Raw genomic sequence first — 18,945 nt, forward strand, 5'->3', positions numbered from 1 at the left:
CTCCACAATCATGTCCACCCCTCCCTCCAGCCCGGGCTCTTCACTCCCAGCTTCAGACGTGATGCTCCAGCACAACGAGTTCTTGCTGTGGTGTCACACATCCTGCAGTTTCTTACGGGGTGTGTGTGTGGGGGGCATGCCTTGGTGCACACTGTCCTCTGTGGCCCAAATGCCCAGCCTCCCCCCAGTGTTCCCGCCTTGTCTATATTCTCATCACACTTGAAGACCCAGCTCCAGGGTCACTTCCTGGGGACCCCCTTGCGTTCCTGTCCCCACATCCCACCCCTCTGCTCCCTCCTGCTGCATGGGTTCTGACAGCACCAGCACGAGCCGCTGTCCTCACTTTCCCGCAGGAATCTTCTCTTCCAGGGATGTGGTCCGTGTGCCTGAGGAGTGAGCCAGAGACCCTGCTGCTTCACCTCTGAACCCCCGGTGCTAGGCCTACCTGCACACCAGGTTTCTAGGTAGGTGCCTCCACAGGCTGGCTCTGAGCTCACACGGGACGTATGACAGCCATCGGCCAAGCCCTGGTCACGGGGCAGGTCTGACACAGACCCAGTTAAATGAATGAAACCTTGGGCACACTTTGTCCAAAGGCGTCCCCATGATGATGGCCTGCAGGCAGGTTGTCGCCTTTCTTTCTACAGACAGAGGACGTGACCTCGAGGTGTCAGGCTCCCATAACCCTGGTTCTCACAGGCTCTGGGATCCCCCCTGGCTTGGCAGTGGTGCCCTGAGGCTCCGTGAGGTCTGGGCATGGAACTGCCAAGGAAGGGGATGCAGCCGATAGGAACCAGAGGCCACGCCTTTTGGAGGCCTGGTGACTGTGATTGTAAGGCTGACAGTACTGTTTGGGGGCTGGGGCTTTTCTTCTGTGTCCAGATATCTTGTATCCGTCAGGGTCCAATCAAGAAACCATGCAGTAGGTGAGCAAGGAAAGTTCAGTACAAAGAATGGCTAATTAAGGGGCCAGAGTCAGGAGGGCTGGGCCTAAGCACGTGCAGAGAGGTGGTTCAGGGTGCAGACTCAGTGGGAAAGGAAGTGGGATCACTCAGTGCCCAGATGGGGACGAGCCCCCACTCAGAGCCTCTGCCGACTTCGGAATCTAAGTCTCCTTCCCTGAAGTGGATCCCAAACTTAGAGGAATAAAAGCCTTTTCTCCGCCTTTGCCCAAGAGACGCAGCATCTATGTCCGCTCTTGGTTCAAGCCGAGTCGGAGTTGAGAAGAATTGGATCATTCTTCATTTTATCAGTTACTTCTAGCGCCATCTAACAATTACATGCAAACCTGATTTATAGCAGAACTGCTAATTCCCTGCCCCCTCTTAGGCACCAGACAAGTTGTGTGTTTCCATGTGGCATCCTGCCCCCCACCCCGTCCCATGAGTGGGTTTAACATTATCTTTCTGTTCATTGATAAGAGAACCCTTCTAGAGGATGAAGCCATCATGGAATGAAAGCCACTAACACATCAAATGGTCCATGTTCTATCATGTTACTGATTACGTCAGGGACCGTGCAGGCACCTGGGAGCCACAGCGGGGACTGGCTGAGGCCCTGGGGTGAGGTGGGGTGGGGGGCAGTAGGAGGCTGAAGGGAGAGACCCTCATGGGAGTGGCCTCTGCCTCACCCCCTGCCGAGGCCCCATCACCTGGACCGCCTGGGCCGTGCAGGTCCCCCAGCTGGTGGCTTGGCACCTGGGAGGTGGGCTCCTCTACAGAAAAGGAGAGGCCTCAGTATGGCCTTATCTGCTCTGTCCAGGAGCTCCCCCACCCCGACGTTCTCAGGGGTGGGTTTCCGGTGTGAACAACGCAAGCTCCGGGCAGGAGTCTGATTTCTCACCCCAGACTGTCCTTCTGAAAAGTACACCCTCCCTATGGCTTGGGACCACCCAGAGACCCAGCTGTGCACAGCCCCAAGAAGATTCTGGCCTTGGCTGTCAAAGCGGCTGTTATCCTGTGCTGATCCTACAGACAGATGCAGAGCAGAGGCAGGGGGAAAGCAGGGGGAGGGGAGGGGAAGCAGGGGCAGAGGAGAGCCAGGTGGCCCATCAGTTTCTAGGACCCCAGAACTTCAAACCCCGGCGAGGACCACCTGGATGCCTCATCTATGTCTCACTGTCGACCCAAACAGACTGTGCAGCTGGCCTGGGGGCTGCTCTCTTTCTAACCCTAACCCCATCCTGGTCACGGGGGCCCACGCTCTGAGGCCACTTCCCTCAGATCTGGGCTGCGGATTTTCCACCTTCCCACCTTCCTGTGTGTTTTCTCTTCTGATTGAAAGCTGGTGAAATTGACAGTTCTTCAGCTGTTTTATTTATTTGAAAACAAGGAAAGCACTTCAGATGGGATAGGGAGCAAAGCAGAGTTGATAACTAGAGCCCCTCAGGCCCTTCGAAAGACAAAGCCAGGTCCCTGATTAGCCACTGGGGGTGACGTAGAGAGGCTGGATGAGGTCTGGAGTGTCATTTTGTTGTCTCTGCTGGCAGGGCTCCTGGAATTGCCATTTAAATTATTGAGGTGTTTAAGCACCATCTGATTCCGGGTACAGTCAGGCAGGAGCATTTCAGCGGGGGGCGGGGAGGGGGGGCAGGGGGGAGGGGGTGCGTGGTTCCTCCCAGCAGCTGGACACACTCTTATGTTGTGTAAGGGAGGGTGCAGGTCTGGTGGCATTGGCTTGGTGTCATTTTGCAGTGATGAAGGGAGAATCGGCCTTAGAATGAACCCCAGAAGCCATGAGGAGAGACCAAGAGAAATTGGGCAAGGGTGGGGTGATGTGGGTTGAATGGTGTCCCGAAATTCATGACCATCTGGGACCTCAGAAGGTGGGGTCTTTACAGGTGTGACTAGTTAACTGCATTTATACGGGAGCAGAGTGGGCTCTAAATCCAAAATAACTGGTCTTATACGAAGAGGAAAGACACACAGAGACACACACAGAGGGAAGAAAGCCATGTAATGATGGAGGCAGAGACTGGGGTGAGGGGTCTGCAAGGCGAGGGTTGCCAGGAGCCACCAGGAGAGACACGCAGAAGGGTCCTACCCTGGAGCCCCCAGAGAGAGCACGAGCCTGCTGACACCTTGATTTCAGACTTCTGGCTGCCAGAAATGTGAGACCACAAGTATGTGTTATTTTAAGCCACCCAGTTTGAGGTGCTTTGTGACAGCAGCTCTTGGGAACAAGTCAGAAAATATTGGGGAGCTGCTGGGTGTTGAGCCCTTCCACCTCTGGCCAGGGGGTTAGGAGAGTGCATAAAAGTCCCACCTTGCTTCAGCTGGTTTGAAGTGGGGTTTTGATAATTTGTGACCAGAAGATTCTTAACTGACAGTCTCCAAAATTAGCAAATGGGCATGTCTGGCTGGGCAGAAGCGAGGAATGTGCATGTTTTCCCAGAGGAACGTGTGCTTCAACTCACTTCAGTAAGTCCCAGGCACTTTCCCTGGAGCCATCATGGCCCCAAATGATGACCAAATAAGATCCCACCTTCAACGAGCTCAGTGTTGCAGACAGAGGAAGACAGAAGCCATGTAACTAAAACACAGGTCAGTACAGGTACACAGGTCAGAAGAGCCACTACAGGAATTCACAGAGGGCTTGACCCTTCTGGGCTGGTTTGATCATTGAAGGCTGCATTTAGAAAGTAAGACATTTCAACACCTCTTCTTAACTGATGGGGGGAAATATATATCATTTCTGAGCAGCATTTTAATGTACTGTAATATTCCTTCAACTTAAATTAGTAATACTCATAAAATTGAGTTTCTTATTGATGGAGAAGAAAATATTTGGCTCCCAACTGCTAAGGGAAAAGGACCACTTTTCAAAGGATGGGGCTGCACTTGACTACTCACTTCTGTCATTTAATTCTTGGTTTCATTTAGGAAAGGAGGAAAGACTACTGTTTTTGAGTGCTCATGTGCAAGTTTGAATTGTGCATTTTCAGATTCAATTTTTGTAACAATCTGATAAGGACCCTCGTACTTGTTTATTTCAGTTCAGGGAATAGAGTAATTAAATATTTTTCTCAAGATCACATGGCAGGATAGTGTTTGAATGCAGTTCTATCTGGTTCAAAAACTCATGCTGGTGCTTTTTTTGTCTGTTTGTTTTTTGTTTTGTTTTTTTCCTACCAGATCATACTTTATCTTTAACATAAAGGAAAAGAGGCTCAGTGTGGTTACAGCCTGATCTCAGATTGTGCAGACGGTCTGGAGCAGAACTGAAGGAATAGTCAAGGACTCGCCTGGTTAATTCCCACTCACCATCTGTGTGTACCTCCATCTTCCTTGTATGTTCCAAAATGTTACACAAAAATCTTATATGTGGAAGTGACTTTCAGAAGACTTATTTGCATTTTGCTTTTCTAGCAAGAGAAAAGAAGTGAGCATTCACTCTCTCTCATCTTTGGAGGAGCAAAGCTCCAAGAAGGGGTGGGATGGAAATGTTTGCATTGCTGATGGTCTGTCCTTCTTACTCCCGGCAGCATAAATGGACTTTTATTTTTTTAATGTCTCTGATTTGAGCTTTTTCTCTAGGGACAATCCATGCACACCACAGTTGGACCTGGTGGGGGCACTAAGGAGGGAAAAGAGGGCCTCTGGGTCCCAAGAAAGCAGACAGCTGAGCCGCATGCTGACGCGCATGCCAAGGAGCTGTCCCAGGAAGACCGTGACGGGGCAAGCATCCCGTGCTTCTGTCCCCAGCTGCCCAATCAAGGGGGAACTGGAGGCATCTGTCCTTGGTGGGGCTGAGTTGGCAGTTAGGTCCATGCACCCCTCTCCAGATGAAGGGAGAGGAGGACCCTCTGATGCACTTTCTCCCCGGGGAAACACTACTTGTTTTCCATCCAGAGGCTGCTGGCTGGCCCCCTGAGGTCCTCTCCTTAAAGCTCTGTCTCTCCAGTTTTCAGCTCACTCTGTCCAGGGGAAGATCACCCCGTCCAGCAGCCACACACCCCCGCAGGGCCCTGCCACCTCCCCTTCTGCCCTGAAGGACGGAATGCTATTTTCTAGACAAACACCAAGTTCCTGCCTTTTCATATTGAGAATATCCCTGCAGCAGGCAGAAACACTGCCACAAATGTCATGCTGCCTAGATGGGCGGTTGGACCTGCCTGTAAGATATGCCCGGGCCTGTGGGGTCCAGGGCAGGCCACCCCGAAATATGCCTCCATGGCTTATGATTATTTTGAGTTAAAGTTGCTTAAGAAACGGGCAACCCAAGAGGGACACTCCTACTCTCTTTTCTGTTTCCCTGAAAGCAGGAAATACATCTCTCACGTGAAAGGTGCACTCCCTGAATCTGGAGGTACAAGGACATTCTTATCACCAAAGATCGGGAAATTGGGGATGAGAAACTTATATAAAAAAACCTGTGACTTCTTTCATGGATTAAAGCCCAAACTCTGTTCAGATTCTTTGCGAAATGAGCACCAAAACCTAAGTTTCTCTGTCCTATCATTCTTCATAAATTCATTGTTTCTTTGTCTAAAAAGTACAAAAGCTATCTGTTTTGGCCACTTCTTAGATCCCATTTCTATGGGACCTCCATGTGCATGAAGTAAAATTTGTTTTTCTCCTGTTCGTTGGTTTTGTGTCAATTTTATCATTAGTCCCACCACAAGGACTCAAAGGGGTAGAGGGGGAAATGTCCCCCTCCCGAACAGGCCCTTCCCTTTATCCGCATGGGAAGAAGCCCCTCTTCAAGAAACTCATAGAACAGAATGTAGCGGGCTGAATGGTGGCCCCAAGATATGACCACGTCCTAACCCCAGAACATGTGAATGTGACCTTTTATGACAGAAAGACCCTGAGAGAGGAGTAATCCTAAATCATCCAGGTGGACCCTAAATGCAATTGTGTGTATCTTCATGAGCGATACATGAGGGAAGGAGGGAGTTTGACACACAGAGAGGAGAGGCCACGTGAAGATGAGGCAGAGATTGGAGGGATGTGGCCACAAGCCAAGGATGCCTGGAGCCCCCAGAAGCTGGACAAGGCAGGAAGGACCCTCCCTGGAGCCTTCAGAGAGAGTGTGGCCCTGCCGACACCTAGATTTGGGACTTCTGGCCTCCAGAACTCTGGGAGAATAAGCTTCTGTTGTTTAAGCCCCCCCAGTCTGGGGTACTTTGTGATGGACGCCAGAGCAGACTGAGACTCAGGCATAGGAGAGGGCTCCCCTGCGAGGCAGCTGGAGGGAGACAGTCTGCAAAAGGTGGGGCAGGACCTTCCAGGGAGAGAAATGGCAGTGATAAAGCCGCCTCCCCCTAAGGAGCCTAAAACGCCCCAAGGCTGGGGGCTAGTGCCTCAGGGAGGAGCAGAGACGGGTCCACAAGGGGTCATGCTGGTCTTGCCGAGGGGTTTAGGTTTATTCTAAATGCTCAGACATTCTCAAAGTGTTAAGGAGGTGAGTGATGGATCTGATTTAAGTAGAAAAGCACTGAGTTCAACCAAGCCTGCTCTGGAGGAGGGTTATGGAGAATAGACCCAGGACATGCGGAAGACCAGCAGAGGGAGAGGGGCGGGCAGAAAACACGGCCCCTGTTTGGATAGGTCGAGCTTGAGATGCAGGGTGTATTTTCAAGTGGAAAAGTTAAGCAAGCAGCTGCATGTATAGTCTGGAGCCCCAGGGAGAAGACAGAAGATGCTTTGTGAATCATCATTTATAGGGGTCGTTTAAAGCCATGGGGCCGATGGAAAATACAGGATGGGGGCAGAAAGAGACTAGAGGAGGTAAGATGGTGACCTGGGGGGCTCTGACCTTTAAAGATGGGGCCAAAGAGCAAGAGACAGTGAAGTGGATTGGGAAGGAGTGGGTGGAGAGGTGGGAAGGGGCCCAGGAGAGGGTGGGGGGTGGTGAGAGGAGGAAAGGTTTCAAGGTGGAAGGAAGGTCTGCTGTGCTAAGGCTGCTGAAAGCTCTAATGGGATGAGGACTGACATCTCCCCAATAAGCAGCAATGTGGAGCCCTTGGAAACCTAGAGAAGGTTAGTTTTTAATGGTGAGGATGGAATTGGCCATGTGCCAGGCAAGTTGCTGCTGGTGAGAAGCAGAAACAGTTCCTGGAATCCACTTAGCCCGAAGCTTGGCAAAACATCTGTCACATCAGCTACCCTTCCTGAGAGTAAGTTATAATGAAGTCACACTTGAGATTCTTCTAGCCTTGAGGTCTCCTGTAAGTTCTGTGTGAACACAGGGTCCTTCCTCCCAGGTGAACGTGTCCTCAATTTTACCCAGCAGTTGCTGGGTACTCACTAGGTAAATTCGCTGGGCCATACAGGAACTAGATAATCAACAAACTGTTTCTTATTTCCCAGTACGCTTATCAGCACCTGGGCCCAGAGAGGAGGCTCATTAAGGGCTGTGACAAGCAAGGTCACTGTTTTCCAAACGCTGGGGTCTCATCCTGTTATAAAGATCCTCTCAATGACACACCTGATAAAGGACCGTGATCCAAAATATGCAAAGAACCCTTAACACTGAACAATAAGAAAACAAACAAATCAATTAAAAAATGGGCTAAAGATCTGAACAGACACTTCACGACAGAAGATACACAGATGGCAAATAAGTATCTGAAAGGATGCTCCACATCATACGTCATCAGGCAAATGCGAATTAAAACAACAATGAGGCACCACCACACACCTATGAGAATGGCCAAAATCCGGAACACTGACACCACCAAATGCTGCTGAGAATGTGGAGCAGCAGGAACTCTCGTTTGTTACTGATGGGAGTGCAAAATGGACCAGCCACCGTGAAAGGTAGTTGGGCAGATTCTTACAAAACTCAACTTACTCTTAACATATAATCCAGCAATCGTGCTCCTTGGTGTTTACACGAAGGAGTTGAAAACATGTTCTCACAAAATCCTGCACACGCATGTTTATATCAGCTTTACTCATAAACTGTATCTGGACAGACAGTGGGATATTATTCAATGATAATAGAGAATGAGCCTATCGAGCCATGCAAAGGCATGGAGGAACATTAAATGCATGTTAGTAGGAGAAAGAAGCCAGCTGAAAAAGCTACAGGCTGTATGATTTCAACTCTATGACATTCTGGAGAGGGCAAAACCTTGGAGACAGTAAAAGGGTCAGTGGGTTTTAGGTGTGGGGGAGGGGGTGATGAACAGGAGGAGCACAGAGGATTTTTAGGGCAGTGAAACTACTGTGTATGATGCTACAATGACGGGCGCCTGTCATTATAAACTTGTCCAAACACATAGGAAGTACAAGCAGGAATAAACCCTAATGTAACTATGGACTCTGGGTGATAATGAACCTGTCGGGGTAGGTCCATCGATTGTAACAAATGCACAAATGCATTGCATTACCCAAACTACGGACTTTGGGTGGCGATGAACATGTCGGGGTAGGTTGATTGATTGTAACAAATGCACAAATGTATTGCATTACCCAAACTATGGACTTTGAGTGACGATGAACATGTCAGGGTAGGTCCATCGATTGTAACAAATGCACAAATGCATTGCATTACCCAACTTATGGACTTTGGGTGTCGATGAACATATTGTGGTACGTCCATCAATTGTAACAAATGCACAAATGCATTGCATTACCCAAAATATTGACTTTGGGTGATAATGAACCTGTCGGAGTGGGTCCATCGATTGTAAAAAATGCACAAATGCATTGCATTACCCAAACAATTGACTTTGGGTGATAATGAACATGTTGGGGTGGGTCCATCAATTGTAAAAAATGCAAAAATGCATTGCATTACCCAAACTATTGACTTTGGGTGTTAATGAACATGTTGGGTTGAGTCCACCGATTGTAACAAATGCACAAATGCATTGCATTACCCAAAGTATGGACTTTCAGTGATGATGAACATGTCGGGGTAGTTCCATTGATTGTAACAAATGCACAAATGCATTGCATTACCAAACTATGGACTTTGGGTGACAATGAACATGTCGGGGTGGGTCCATCGATTGTAACAAATGCACAAATGCATTGCATTACCCAAAATATTGACTTTGGGTGATAATGAACCTGTCGGGGTGGGTCCATCGATTGTAAAAAATGCACAAATGCATTGCATTACCCAAACTATGGACTTTGGGTGATGATGAACCTGTCGGGGTAGGTCCATCGATTGTCACAAATGCACAAATGCATTACATTACCCAACCTGTGGACTTTGGGTGACTGTGAACATGTCGGGGTGGTTCCATCGATTGTAACAAATGCACAAGTGAATTTCATTTCCCAACATATGGATTTGGGATGACGATGAACATGTCGAGGTAGGGCCATCGATTGTAACAAATGCACAAATGCATTGCATTACCCAAACTATGGACTTTGGGTGATGATGAACATGTCGGGGTAGGTCCATCGATTGTAACAAATGCACAAAATGTATTGCATTACCCAAACTATGGACTTTGGTTCATGTCGGGGTCAGCCCATCGATTGTAACAAATGCACAAATGCATTGGGTGTTGATGGTTGGGGCAGCAGTGTTGTTTAGTGCAGGGGTACATGGGAAATCTCTATACCCTCTTCTAAATTTTTCTGTGAACCTAAAACTGCTCAGAAAAATAAAGTGCATATATATAAAAGATATCCTAACTGTGTATTTTCCAGGATGGCTGGAGTTGCCCTCACCCTCATTCACTGCATTAGAGACTGGAGATCCAGTGTGCAAGCCACCTGGAAGCAGGAACCCAAAGTTGCTAAGTTCCTTTGCAAGACATCCCTGAGGGCCAGTAAATTAAATTTAGAAGGACCACCAGGCTCGATGGATTCCTCACCCCTGGCTTAAATATAATTATTAAATATTATATATATTTGTATCATGTTAATATAATTCTATGCATATGGATTTGCAAATTCCTGATTCTGCCCATGTGCAGTAACTGACTTCCAAACCAGAGGTTTTATTCTCATGTTCTCTTCCTTGACTCTTCTAATCCTGAAAATATCAAACTCACACAAAATACAACTAGATTGAACAATAAATTCTGACACTTTTCTGTCTAGGGCAGATGACAGAACCTTCAAAATCAGGAAAGGAAACCCCTCCAGAGGGCAGCGTCCATGGCTGCCAATGAGTACTGGGCTATGGGGAGCTGTTCTTGGTGGAACACAGGCATCCCCTCCCTGCAGCCAAATTCCATTCACACAGGGAAACACATGACACCAGGAAGACAGGGTTTGCTCCCTAAACAGTGACACTCCTTTTTCCTTCCTATAAGACTGATATCCACACTTCTGACCTCTATCCAGAAATTCGCCTCCTATGATCCTGCCTATTAGGACACAGAGGCCCTGGAGCCCCTGCTTTTCCTAGAACAGAGGACAGATGACTCTGAAATCAGGGGTCAGACCTCTTCCATGAAACCCTCCAGGCAGTGAGTGTCTCGCCTTGCCATGACCTGACCCTCCCATACTCTGCCTCTGCGGATATCCGGCCCCTATAGCCCTGTACACATGAAGAATAAGGCAAGAAGCAGGAGTCTGAGCTTCCTTGCCAAAACTCTCTCTGGAGCCAAGTCTGACTCTGACTCTTTTCCCCCTTCTTCTGGCTGGAGGATGGTAGGACTTCTCCTAGTGGGTGCCTGGCCCCCTGCCAGCTGTGTTCCATTAGGGCAGGGCTTCCAACTACCGCTTGGGTCCCCAGGGCTTGTGTAGAAACCTGCATGCAAGAGGCCTTGGTAATCATCGTTAGGTGGCTCAATTATTTAAAATAAAATTTGCTAAGTGAACCCACCCAGTCTGCCCAGTACTCAGCCATTTATCAGAACACAGTTGCCATTCAAAATGAGATGTTCTTTTCCGAAGTTTTGACCAGAAAGGCATTCCTTTCACTTGAGTTTTAGTGTTAGTTTCTCTGTGAAGGTGCCCGGTTAGATTTCCCTGGTGGTCCAGTGGTTAAGACTCCATGCTTCCACTGCAGAGGGCGAGGGTTCCAGTCAGGGAACTAAGATCCCACAAGCCTCGCGGTGCAGCCAAAATAAATAAATAAATAAATAAAAAGCTTCCGGGTCAGCTCCAGCCACCCTTCCTTTGCCCATGCCTTCATTCACAGCCTTTTTCATGACACAAAACTCTCCCTCGCTGCCTGCATCTGCGAGCCTGTACCTGTGGAGGCTCTGCCATGAGCCATCTAGACAATTTCCATTCTCAGGCCTTAAAGGGAATTGTGTTTTGCCAGCTGATATTCTGGGTTTATGACACCACTGGGTACAGCCCCTTTCCCTTCCAACAGAAGATGCTTAAAAACAATTGGAAACCTACCAGGCTGACAGGTGTGAAAACAAATAAAGCAGAGACAGTACTGGCAGAACTTTAAAGGGTCCCCAGAGACAGGATGGGTCTGGGGTGGTACCAAATAGAAGCTGACACACCTGGCCTGGCCTTTGATGCCTCGTCCGGGGGCCTCAGCTCAGGTAACTGCCCAGTGAAGGAAAGCCATTCTCAGGAGAACTCTATCCCTAAGCCTGGGCTTATTCAGGACAAAGCCTAGTTATGGCACAAAGGCTGTGGGTAGGGACAGGGAACTCTGCTGCTTGGTTTGCTTTTGCTGAGAAAGACTGTAGGGGTGGGAGGAACGGGGCCTAGCTGGGAAGGCTGCCCTTCTGTGGCCAATCTTTATGGCCTCTGTGTCCTGTAGAAATTCTGCTATTTGGAGAATTAAGATTAAGATGGAAATCCGTGCCTGTGAAAATTATTATTGTGGTTATATCTGGGAGCCCTTGTTTTCAGAGAGTGGGTGAGACTATGCTGTAATTCTAGAGCTCTCTGGGGGAAAATACTGTGGTCCCATCGGCTTCTGGGGAGCCTCGAGGTGGCAAGAGGTCAGGCTGTGACAGGGGTCACCTCTCTCATTCAAGCAGGGCATGTTGCTGAGCCTCCAAGACAAAGCAGCCCCTAATGGGGGCAGTATTCTGACAGCAGAGGACGCAGGGAGGGGTCCCCAGCCAGCACAAATCACCCTGAGCTGTACAGCTTCTACTGAGGCCCTTGGATTGCCAGGTTGAATGGGGGGAGTTCCAGCCACACACCTGCCCCCGCCCCTTACTCCTGGTTCCAAACAAAAACGTGTTGACCCTGATCCCCTGGCTTTCTCGGCACTGGCGGTAACATCCAGCAGTGACGTGTTTCCAGCAGCAACCACTTCCCCTAACAGCAGTAGGATGATGGGAACAGACTAGGAATCTCCCCATCAGCAATGGGAGGTCAGGTGGATCAGAAATTGGAGGGTGTGATTTCCTCCATTTGCTTCAGGACAAAAAGGAAGAGACAAAAATGAATGGAGAGTTGCATGTGGAAGAAGACGATAGAGCCAAGTTCTGCATCTGATTTGTTTCCATTAACCAGCTGGGATGGAGGGGGGCATCGGGATGGAGAGGGAGGGTCCTGCACCTGGGGACCTCCACTCACACGCCTGCATCACCTTGCTCTGCACCCCCTCCCCTTTTCAACGTTCAGAAGTGACTTGGGAACCGCGTAGCTGTCGTTGCATGGAAGACATGATGTGGGCAACAGAACAGCCAAAGTGGAGTTTTTTTTTTTTTTCTTTGCCTTTCTTCAAGGTGTTTTGATCAACATAAGGGCAGCCCCACTTCATGCCATCCCCTGAGTTTGCCTTGAAAAAGGCCGAGGAAGATCACAGTCCCCGTCTTCGAGGGGTCGTGGACTCCCCAACACAGGACAGTGAGTGTCTGGTCAGCACAGGCTGGAAACCTGTGGAGCCCAGCTGGAGGTGGAAGGATGGGAGACAGCAGGCATGTGGCCTGGGAGGGCAGAGGAGCAGAGAGCAGGCAGCTGGGGCCCAGAGAAAGCTGTCCTTGACGAAGAGGGCTTGAAGGGGCAGAGTGTCTGGTCTGTCTCTCTTGGGTAGAGCCTGTGGAGTTGGGCACAAGGGGTTTTGGGGCTGTGGACTCAGGAGAACCTAGATTTGATGTGTTTGCTGTGTGTTCCTATGCACGTGGAATAACCTCTCTGAGCCTCAATTAAAACATATATGGGACCCGTGAGTCTCGGCACCAAGTATGGCCTCAAAAAACACCCTGTGTGCTCTCCAGGCTGAGGCTGGGGCTCCGGGTCTGTGTCACCAGGCAGAAAGATCCCAGGACTGGCCACACCTCCTCGGCCCAGACCAGGCCTGCAGGTGAAGAGGAGACGCTTTCTTTTCCTCTGTGTGAGCGTATATGTGAGGAGTCTTACAGATCCATGAGCAAGATTCACTTAATCCTAGAAATTCCTTTCGTGGAATTGCTTCACTCAACAACACAGACGTAGGTGGTATCTATTCGGAGTCAGGCGTTGTGATAGGTTCTGGGTTGAACTGGATTGTTCCAGACCCTCAGTGGGGAGAACCACTGACTGAGTGCCCGAGGCCCGGCCACGCCCCCCCCCCCCCGGATCCCCGTTTCATCATCCCTATGTCTGGGGCAAGTCTCAGCCACTGGAGACGCTTCCAGATGTGGCCATTCCAGGATCTGGCTCAGGAAATGCGGGGCCAGGGGGGAGGGTATGGGGCTGAGATGCTGTGACGTCAGCCACCTCCTAGGTCTGAGCTGGATCTGCCTCCCGCCCTCTCTGGGCTGATCCTGAGGCCTGCGGTGGGCAGACTGGCCAAGCTTTCGGTGACGGTACCCACTACCCTCACCAGCAAGCTCCAAGAAAGCTGCAGACACTTGAGAAATAGGCATCGTTAATTAACTGACAGCGTTCATCACGTGAGCCCTGAAGCTGGTCTTCGGAGTCTCAGGCCAGCCCTAGATGTGGAAGCACAGACTTGCCCATCAGATCCAAACAGACCCACTTGAAGCCCTGGTCAAGCTTCTCACCCTTCTCCTGACCGCCCTCGGAGCAGCTCTACGCTCAGTGGGGAAGAGCGAGAGTGGGCTCTGGGTTGAAATTCACAGATCGCTCTGTACACCCAACTTCCACATCTGGGCTGAGAGAATTGTCATACCTTCCTGGCAACCTTCCCAGGGCACTTGAGAGTCCAATGAGATGGTGGTGAGCTCTATACATGTTGAAGAGACATGTAGAGCATGAGTTACCACGGACTCATCTCTCTACCCCGGGGCCCCTGCCCCATTCAAGCCCTTTCCAGACTATTGTGAAAGCATCTTAATAGTAAGGGATGGGGGCCCTGGCTGCAAGCTTGCCCTTTATGGTTCTCATTTCACTGATGGGGAAACCGAGGCTCAGAGAGGTCAAGCCATTAGTCCAGGACACACCTGGCAATAAATGATGCCCAGGGTAGAATCCCCATCTGTCCAGCCCCAGAGCCTCCCTGCTATCCTGTCCCAGCTACACTTCAGCCAAACTCATCCTGCTCTACCAGAGCTTGGACCTGGTGATTCTCCCGTCTCATCCTTTCTGAAGCTGCTTCCAGAGAAGGACCAAGGGTTTTCCTTGGTTCCAAGGCCCTCCTTGTAACACACAGCTCCTCCCCCATCTCCCCGCTTTCTCCTCCCCTGTAGCCTGGCCACGTCCCCTCGACCAAGACACTCCCCATCCTCCTTTGATCTCCTGCCCATCTGGCAATACCTGACCACATCTCCAGGCTCAAAGATGTCCGGGACAGCCCCTGCCCTAGCTAAGTAACCTCCCCTCCTCTGTGCCTGGCACAGCGAGATACAGATACGGGGGGAAAAAACAACAAAACAAAACAATACACAGATGATTGGTTCTACAACAATCACTGTAATTTTGTTAGGATTTGGATTTAAGTTACAGACGGTGAGGCGGAGGGTGGGAAAGTGAGTTACTTAGCTCAGAAGTGAGCCCGGTAGACCACCGAGCACCCGCTTGTGTACAACTTCTCACAGAGCACCTACTAGTGTGTCACTTACCAGGTAATGTGTGATTTACAAGGGAATAGGTAGGTAAACACCTGGTAGGCACAATTTAAATACTAGGGATTTACATACATAGCAGGTATTTAAATACCAGGCATACCTAGTATTTGAATAGCATTTTTTAGTAAGTTTTTTTATTGGGGTATAGTTGACTTACAATGTTGTGTTAATTTCAGGTGTACAGCACAGTGGTTCAGTTATATATTCTTTTTCAGATTATTTTCCCTTATAGGTTATCACAAAATATTGAATAGAGTCTCCTGTGCTATACAGTAGGTCCTAGTTGTTTATCTATTTTATATATAGTGGTGTGTATCTGTTAATCCCAAACTCTTAATTTATCTCCTCTCCTTTCCCCTTTGTTCACCGTAAGTTTGTTTTCTGTGTCTGTGAGTCTTAAATAGCAGACATTTAAATACTTAGTATTTAATAAGGAAGAAAATACCTAGTAATTTTCTAGGTGTGGCCTAGAAAACCTGATGACATGATCAAAACATTATTTCTTGGTGAAAACTGACTCTGGAATGAGAGCCAGCTGCTGGTGTCAAGGTGCCGAATTGGTGGGGAGCCCGTGTCTTCTGGCATCAATCCAGTGGGTGGACGTGTGTGGACATGTGCCCTCTGTCCGCAGGGTCCACTAACTCTCTGAAGAGGGGTAGGGCTTAATCCCTGTGGCCTGTGGCCTGGCCCAGGGCTGGAGACATTTAAGGCATGACTGAATCAATAAGGACTTCCTGTAAAGTTTCTTTAAATAATATGACTCCTGGGACAATTAAAATGTGATTTTATTTACAAACATTATGGTTATATTGAGCAGTCCCAGACTTTATTAGCTGAAGCAAGGGTCTCCTTGTGTGTTGCAGCTGACTCTGGCATCGGATTTCTCTGGAACACGGCGGGTTCCCATGTGGGACATTCATGCCCACCCGATGACACAGAAGGTAAAAGTTTAGGGGACTGGCCAGCCACCTCCCGTGCTCAGGCGAGCTCACACACATAGCACACGCATTCACACGTGCACACATGGCTCTCAGTGCCCAGCTGGGCTCTCCTCCGGGACCACCAATGGGGAGGCATATGTGAACCGCAGGGGAGAGCCCTGGTGACATGGGTGCACTGTGGTTCTGTCCCCAGGAGCCTGCCGAGGCCTGTCCATCCTCTGATCCTTGGGACCAGCTCTGGGCCCATCTGGCTTGTCTGGGTTGGGGTCTGTGGGGCTCTAACACCTGCCAAGAGAAGAGGAGAGCCCGAGGTGCACCCACTGACTCCCTGTCCTGGGACTCGGCACCATGCCCTGGGAGGGGAAAGGCCAGGAGCAGCAGAGGGGCTGCCTGTTCAGTGCCCAGCTAGGGGCAGACTCCAGTGGCTCTGAGCACAATGATCCCCATGGTCAGGTTCTTAATGCCTCCGGGGTGGCGTTCTTTTTAACACAAATCTGGGTGATTCAAGGTTTTCCTGTGACCATGTCTCTTGGACCCTGAGCCTGGGACACTGACTAGAGCATATGTCCCACAGCTGATCTGGCCTGGCTCTGCCTGGGACAGACCCTGAGACATCCAGTCGTAGGGGTGACAGGCTGGCAATGCATCATTTATCACAGGTGGGAGGCAGTCCCAGGCTCTGGGACCTTAGAAATGGATGAAACACTGATGGGGATCCAGGGGCGTCCCCAAGACCAGTGATAACGAACCCAGGCCCTGATTATAACACAGCCTCCAGTGATCCTGGGACTCGGTGCTCCAGCCCCACTCAGAGGGAGGGGTGACAGCCGCCTCCCCACTCCTGATGGAACCACTCCTCCTGGCAGGGAGAGTCCTTGGCCAGCTCCGCCAGTGGGTGAGCTTCTGGAGGGCATAGGCCCGCCTCGCTCATCTCTGCGTGGCAGGTGCCATAGATGCTTCAAGACTGTTGAGAACAAGTGCGGTGTGTTGTCACCAGGGCTCACTTTGTGCCATCAACTGAGATTCTGTTCCTTAGCGCAGTATTTCTGAAACATTTGGTAACTCTTTTTGCAAACACAAGTGTATTCATGAGTGAAAGCTCCATTCTGCAGAAAGGAAATCTGAGGCCCAGAGAAGCTATCAGTGAAAGAGCCGCACGGCTGATGGATGTCAAATAATCCTACAGTTAGATTCCAGGATGTCAGGAACCCTGGCCGCCCCCACCCCTTCCCCAACCCCGGGCTGTAGGCTTCTCCAGAGACCATGGAACAGTCCTTCTAAAAATATCTATCTTGTAAAATATTAACCCTAAAGTGTGTCAGGCCTTCTTCCAGGGGCTGCGGGCGGATCAGTGAGTGAGCATACAGACACTGCGCCACTCCCAGGGCTACCGATCCAGCAAGACTGCTATACCTTTCCTTGGAGGTTTGTGGTTACATTTGGATAAAGTGGGACACGTTTCTTAAACTTTGATTCTGAGGACCTTTGCCTGCTCTCCTCCAAATTCCAGAATACGCATGTGGTCACCTGGGCACCTGCTTCTTGAGTTTCTCTATTTTGTTTTGTTTTGCTTTATTCTGCATGAAAAGCTCGACACCCAGTGAGACTGTGTCCTCAGGCCCTGCCTGTGGGGTCTGGACCAGGAGAGGGTCATGGGGCACAGGCCACCCTGTTTCTGGGTGTGCCGGGGCCCTGTCCTGTGTGAGGAGGCGTGGCCACCTGGGAAGTGGATGCATCCTTGTGTTGGTGCCCAGACGTGGCTTCTGGGATGTGGAGGTGGGGTGGGGTGAGCCACTGTCTCCCCCAGAGATGCCAGAGCTGTATCTGCCACAGTGCTGGGGACTAGCAGGGCCCCTATTTTCCCACCCAAACTGGGTGTGCCAGTGGGACCGAGACCCAAGGGATCCCGATGGAGCAGGTGAGGGGTCAGCCTGGTGGATGCCCACAGGAGCAGGGGATCAGTCAGCAGCAGGAGGCGGGAGGCACACGGTAGGCTCTGGTCTCCGATGGCCGCAGTTTCCACTAGAGGGCTCAGGCTCACAGGCCGTGGTCCCCAGCTCAGGCAAGAGGCCCGGCACAGCCGTGCTCCCTGCCGGGAGCTGAGCAAGGGTCCTGGCTAGCCCACAATGCCCCAAGCCTGCTCCAGAGGCACTCGGGCCACGTAAGATTTCCCCACTCTGCGCTCAGCGGATGCATCCGCATCCAAGCGCATCATCACAGGGCTTTTTCTAATACTCTTCATCCTCTCTCTTTTCCCTTCTTCAAATGCCCAAGGCTGCTTGTAAACCCTAGAGCTGTTTCCGGAACTGTTTTACAGGGCTGAGGGTTGGCGAGCAGCGATAGAGAGACATCTGCAAAGCCTGGCCCCTTGGAGCCCAGGAGTGGCTGGATGCTGGATCCCTGTTCCCGCTCAGCACCAGACCATGTCCCCACCCCGTCGCGACATGGCCGCACCAGGAGCCTCCTAAGCCCCCTCCTAAAACGCTCACACGCTCATCCAGCGGAGGGATCAGAGGATCATCTCTCCTTGGTACTTGAAATAATAACGGCCTCTATCAGGATCGGGGGTCAGCAGTGGATTCCACACTAGGCTGAATAGTGTCCCCTGAAGGTATCCACGTCCTAATCCCCGGGCCTGCGGATACGTTACTTTACATGGAAAAAGGTCTCTGCGAGCGTGATTAAGTAAAGGAACTTGGGACAGGGAGGTGGCCCCGGCCCCTCTGGGTGGACCCTCAGTGCCATCATAGTGTCCTTACAAACGGGAGGCCAGGGGGGTGACACACAGAGGAGGGAGGGCAGCGTGAACACTGAGGAAGAAGCTGATGACTTGAAGGTGGAGGAAGGGCCACAAGCCAAGGAATGAGAGCAACACAGCCCTGGGAGGTGCAAGAGGCAAGGAAGAGACCCTCCCCTGGGTTGCCCCTACCCACGCCTTGATTTCAGACTCCGGACCCCTAGGATCTGGGAGAATAAATATGTAGCTGTAAGCCGGGACGTTTATGGTGATTTGTCACAGTGGCCGTAGGAGCTTGATGTGGGGCCAGCTCCCTCCTGTTCTTTCTAGCTCAGCTCAGACCTCGCCTCCTCCAGGAAGCCCTCCCTGCCCCCCCGCCCCCCGCTCTGTGCTGAGCGCCCTCCATCTTGCCG

This window comes from Monodon monoceros, unplaced genomic scaffold, assembly GCF_005190385.1.
Source record: "Monodon monoceros isolate NGI ecotype Baffin Bay Population unplaced genomic scaffold, NGI_Narwhal_1 Super_Scaffold_18, whole genome shotgun sequence".
In the NCBI taxonomy this organism is placed as follows: Eukaryota; Metazoa; Chordata; class Mammalia; order Artiodactyla; family Monodontidae; genus Monodon; species Monodon monoceros.